The following is a 6,000-nucleotide window of genomic DNA, read 5'->3' as shown; positions in this document are numbered from 1 at the left end:
TGATTAGATAACAGTAGTGTTTAAGAGCTTTTTTAGCAGTCACATTAGGAAATCTGAATTATTATTTCCACCTCAGCTATCTATCCTCTGGCATATATCAGCTTTAAATATAAAAGATCATCATTTGTTGCACCAAAGCTACACAGCATCCTCTTCATTCCTGTTTAAAGATTGGGTACCCAGAAGTAGAATATTTCAGAGCAATCTGCAGGACACAGAAGACGTTTTTCATGAACAGCTTTAGAGCACATACATTTCTTGATTAAGGGCAATTAAACACAAAACACCTTCTTTGTGAGTGTTATTTGAGCTTATGCACTGAAAAATAATGTTTTAGTATAGCAATGATGAAGCATGATATTGACCTGAAGTATGGCCTTTTCTTACAACAGCCATTCATTGCAAGAGCAGGGGCTGAGCCTGAGTGCATCAGACTGGCATTCACGACAGTCAAGCAGTACTTCTGGGAAGCAGCTGGCTGCTGGCCAGGGTGCGAGGATAAAAAAAACTTGCTGGGAGTGAGAACATCATCGAGGTGGTCAGGGGTGGGTTAACAAGAAGACTCTGGAGGAAGCAGGACTTGTTCCACTCGCAGGCTATGAGACAGATCTCAATAATATCTCAGCTGTCGGACGTGAAGCTTCATATGAAACCTCAGTGCAGACATTCCCCCCCAAATTATGAATTTTTAACAGCTGAATTTAGGTTTAGCAACTTCATGAACTGCAAGCAAAGCAGAAGGTGGTGTAACTGAACTTTAATAAGCAGGTTGTTAGGGAGTAAGTGCCAAGTGTTTGAGAAGTAAATTAAAAATTGAAGTCAAAATGCAGGGCTAAATAAAACGGGATCCAAGTACAAATTTTTGCTGATAAAGACGTTTTCTTCCAAGAAAAGCAGCCATCCAAACTGTCTTTCTTGTTCCAGCAATGCCTCCCCCTGTGCTGTTTTTGTTCGGATCAAATTAAAGGAAATTCGAGACAGGAAATAGCCAGGCTGCTCAAACCACACCCATGCGACTTCGTCTGAAGCCTCCCAGCCCTCCAGCTTTCAATCTGCGGTCTGGGAGCTCAGTCCACATCTGGACCAGTTTGCTGATCGGCTTCAGCTTCTCCTGGACGCAGTTTACTGAATCGTGCAGCACCACAGCCACACTCCTCGGCAGCAGGAGCCACCAACAGGAGCAGGGCTTCTGTACTGCAGTGGCCCACATTTCTGGGGTTCAAAACGCACAGCCAGTCCCAGCACACATGGGTAGATGTCTCAACACACAATGCAAAACAACATTCCTGTTAGGAGTCTTGTCTTGTCAGCATCACTATAGCCTCTCTGGCCTGTTCTGATTCCTTTATTAGAAGAGCTGCTGCAGACTTTTCGCAGAGAGATGCTCTTATAAAACCTATTTTACACAAAGAGTGTGTTTCAAGGGTCATTTTTATAATAAACAGACCTTAAATCACTAATAGGCATCACCCTGAAAACTCAGTTCACTTGAATCTCATTGCTAAAGAGTTTAAATTTCAAATAGAAATTTGGTAGTCTGTCATTTAAATACCATTTTCATGTTGAAAATAAACCTATTCATCTTTAGGAAGATTTCACAGATCCCTATAACCACTACATGAAATACAACTAATTGTTTCAAATAGTAAATTAACAACTGACTAATCTTAATTGCTGACACAATGTAAAAAGATGTGGAGATTCTGGGGCTTTGTGGTAAGATGCCTGTTTCATTCAAGCTTTCCAAACGCTTTCACAACATGAATAAAATCATATTTACTCAATATTAAACATTCTCATTTGTATATTTGCATTGCCAATAATTTTCTGGAATACAATGAGCTCACATCTCACTAATTTGCAATCAAGACATTTCTTTAAGCCATTGCTTAACCAAATGCCTGGATCGAGTACTGATGTAGCTTGTATTTCCATGCATGTTTTTTTGTATTATATGCAGATAATATGTGTGCAAAGGATCATACCATCTATAAGGAGCTTTTCAAAAGGTAGCAGGTGGCAAAGACAGTACTGAAAATCCAAGCTAAGGAGGATTATGAAGGTACATTGATAATAACTGAATTTACATTTTTGTTAACTCTAGATATGAGAGTGAAAAATCAAACTTGAAAGGTTTCACAAACTCTGGGTTCGGAGCTTGACACAGGATTTGTAGGCATAATGCAGAAACGTACATTAATTTAGAAAAGCAATGAAAGACCTAAAAGATACACATAAATTGGGCTGTGCAGACAGCGAGCTCTTGAAAATGACAGAGGCATTCATGAGAAAACAAAACGCAATTCACTAAAATGACTAATTGTTTCTTCCACAAATATCCTTCATTTTAAGCAGCCAGTGTCAGATTGTACTTAATTGAAAGTACAAAGAGGACTGTCAAATATATGTACAAAAGGGATCAGGCCAAGGCGATGGGTGTTAATTCAAACAGTGAAATTACTGGACATGTGCGGCAGTGTCAGAGGAGGTTGAAATTGCTATCTCGGTGGGTGACAGAGGCTGTAGGAGGAAGGAAGAAACAAAAAAAGAAAGAAAAAAAGAGAAATTTTAGTCATGAAGCTAAATGCACTAACGGCAGAGCTGCACCGCCTGCGAATTAAAAGACCAAGAAGAATAAAATTCCCGACACACAATAAGTGATCACAGGATTAGGCAGATGCTGGAGACCAGTTTCCAAGGAGAACAGAACATCAACATTTGCCTAATCCTCTGGTAATGGAGGTTATCGATGCTACAGCCGGAAAATAACCCCCCTCACCATCACCTCAGAAAACCAATTTGCATAACATTAGGTTTCCACAATATGTATTATATACTTATTGGTTTAGCCTCTCACTAGGACTCGTGTGCTTTAGTATTTCACACAGAATGAAACACCAAAACATCAATGTAGTTGTTGGTTTTTGTCTTTTATAAGATTGTAATTCTATGTCAGGATGCTTTAATGAAACCCCTTCTGCTAAACTGATATGGTTTTAATACAGAGTGCCTGTTTAGTTGCATATATGCGTTTGAATGAAACACCAATTGCTTCTTTTCATTAAAAACTAATTTAACAAAACATTTTAACTTTCTTCTGAAAAATAATAAAATGTGTTTTTATATAATACTGTGCTTTCATCATTTTCCTCCAATAGATCTTGTTTGAATAAAATACATAAATGACATCACTGTTTTCACTGGACATGGTTTGGTTAAGTACATTTTTAAAGCAAGATTGTCTAAATTTAACGCTATTTGTAAGGGTCAGGTTTAGTAAACTGAATTAATTTCATTGATAGTCATTGAAGTCACTGCTATTCTGTTGCTATTTTTAGATAGTTATAATTATCAAACGAACTATTAAATATTTTACTTTAAGTTTGATTTTACAAGCAATTACAGCCTAACAATTAATGAAAGACTGAATGTACGACGTTGTCTAAAAGACTAAAATGAAAAAAGAGATGACCTACCTTTTTTAGTGTTTGCCAATACATGCTTTACTTTGTTCTAGAATTTATTGTTACAAAACACCAAAAATAGTAAACTATAAAAAAAACAAAATGTAAATGTGTTTATAGGATAGTGATGTGTGAATAAATACTGTCCAAATGTAAAATCGGGCTTTAAGAAGCAGATTATCAAAAGCACTTTTACTGACTTTTTTACTGCTCCATTTTTCACAAATGTCTGATCTTAAACGTTGAAGAATAATAAGTACCATCATGCTTTTATTTTTGATATCTTTTCAGTCGAAAAGAAGGGGGGATAAAAATGCATTTCTTTTATTACCTGGATATCTCTATAAATATAAAATATTGTAATTATATTATCAGATGGAAACATTCTATGTAGGCTTATATTATATATAACATAATAATATATTATTAACATATACACACATGGAAGCTGGTGTTGTTAAAGTCATTATGTCTATATGTCACAAATATAGATAACTTTCTGGTTGGTGTTCTCACAAATAAAGGCCGCTAAGACAATCTATTTTGTTATATAATGTGAATCACACCGTTTAGAAAATAAGATTATGGGGTTAATATTGGTTCTTAATCACTGTATCTAGAGCAACACTTTTCTGTTTTTTAAAATCAGCGTCCTACTACCCTAGTTCAAACACCACACTGTGCACAGTTGGGGGGCATCAAGGAACTCAGGTCCACAGAATTTGAAAAGAAAAGCTGCATCTTCTGTGCATTTTGGTTCACAAATATCACGGAGACAAGAAACAGAACTCTTCTCTCCACAATTCCTGAAAGGAAGACGGGTCTGAATTGTGCTTTTATTTCTGAAAACACAACCAGAGGACATCCACAATTTCTCTTCTTAAGGACTCGAACAAAAGAAGATTTTTGGCAACAAAGGAAATTGGCTCAGATTAAAAAATCTGCTTGGGTTACTGCTTTCTTCTAAGACAGCCGATAAAAACGTCCGTAAATGGGTATGGTGAAGTATGACACGGGATATTCAAGTACACAAAAACAGCTAAAAACCCGAGACCCCATCAGAGAGCTTTCACTTTCATTACCTACGTTTCATCAACAGTGACCTGTTTCTGATATTGACAGCCAGAACTGCCTCATGCAACTTTGGACCAATGTTGATCCCGAGCCAACTGAGAGTATTGATGAACATTGCAATCCTGAAACTGGTGCAAGCAGGTACAAAACGATTTTTTATTGACATACGTATTTATTTGGGCCCTAATCAGATATTTAAAAAATTGCTAACAATAGACTTTTGGATAGTATACAGTAAAAATTATGCATGCATTATTGAAAAGTAATTTTAAAAAAAATTAAAGAACACTAATATTTCACAGCTTGTCTCTCATGTTTTTTAATATGACTCTATAATGCTTAGGTTCCTGGACTACAGATAATTATTTGTAGTGCAAAGAAATGCAGTTGCATTTTATATTTGCAGTGTATCGCTGTAGAATAGCAATACTATTTCAAAATGGATTTAAATTTTTTTCAGTGCTGGGGTTACCAACAACAGTACCTCTTATATTAAATAATATGCAGGGAAATATATTCTTAAAGCATTAAAACAGTAGCATCAACAAATTTACAATAGTATAGAACGCAGAAAAGTTGAGCACCCATGATTAAATACTTATGCAATAATTAATATTAAGAATTAATTCACTATTGTTTTGTTGTATTACAGCTGTTTCTGATCTATCTAGTTAGATTTGAAAAAAAGAGATTGGCTGTAGACAGTTGCCTTTGACAGTATTCGTTCTCCATCTAAAGTTCTATTTATATTGTATAGTGTTTCTACACATGTATGAAATACACAAGTGTACTTTAGTCATTTAGGCCCCACTTGCAAAAAACTGGAGTTAAAATTTAATTGCTGCAATTTACTAAATCTTGTGAGCTCTGAGTAATTTGAAGATTGTAGATAGAATTCGCTTTGAAACAACAGTGAAGGAATTATTAATTTTGTCATGGATATGTTTCAAAATTGTTTTTATCTTAAATTAATCCAACTGAAGATCATTCGATAATTATAATGCCTTCAAACTGTTCATTAAAACCTAATAATTAAAAACCTAAACCTCAAACTTATACATAAATGTTTTCAATGTTAATGTCATTAAACCTGAAGAGAAATTCAAATTGCAACAAAATAATATAATGTTGATGCCTAAGTAATTTAAAACATTAGAGGGTGCAGTTTATTTTGAAAGCAACTGTATGTTATTTGAGTTAATCTCATTTATCTTTTTGTTGGTTTAGTATTTTCAATGGAAGTGTGATTTAAAAATCTGCAGTAACAGTTAAGAAGGATCCTGCTGAAATCCTGCTAGTAGATACCAAGTGAAATGAATGCAGTTTCACAGTCTTCATGAATCTGAATCCTCTTGACTAAACATCTAAAACTTATTTTTTATTCTCCGTTCACATAGACTAAAGTGACATAGAGACATTAATGTCACTTTGAGATGTTAACTTATTCAAAACGTTCAATTTT

The sequence above is a fragment of the Atractosteus spatula genome, chromosome 12 (genome assembly GCF_055471065.1).
Source record: "Atractosteus spatula isolate fAtrSpa1 chromosome 12, fAtrSpa1.hap1, whole genome shotgun sequence".
In the NCBI taxonomy this organism is placed as follows: Eukaryota; Metazoa; Chordata; class Actinopteri; order Semionotiformes; family Lepisosteidae; genus Atractosteus; species Atractosteus spatula.
The sequence above is the reverse complement of the archived record's forward strand: the minus strand, read 5'-3'. Positions refer to the sequence as shown.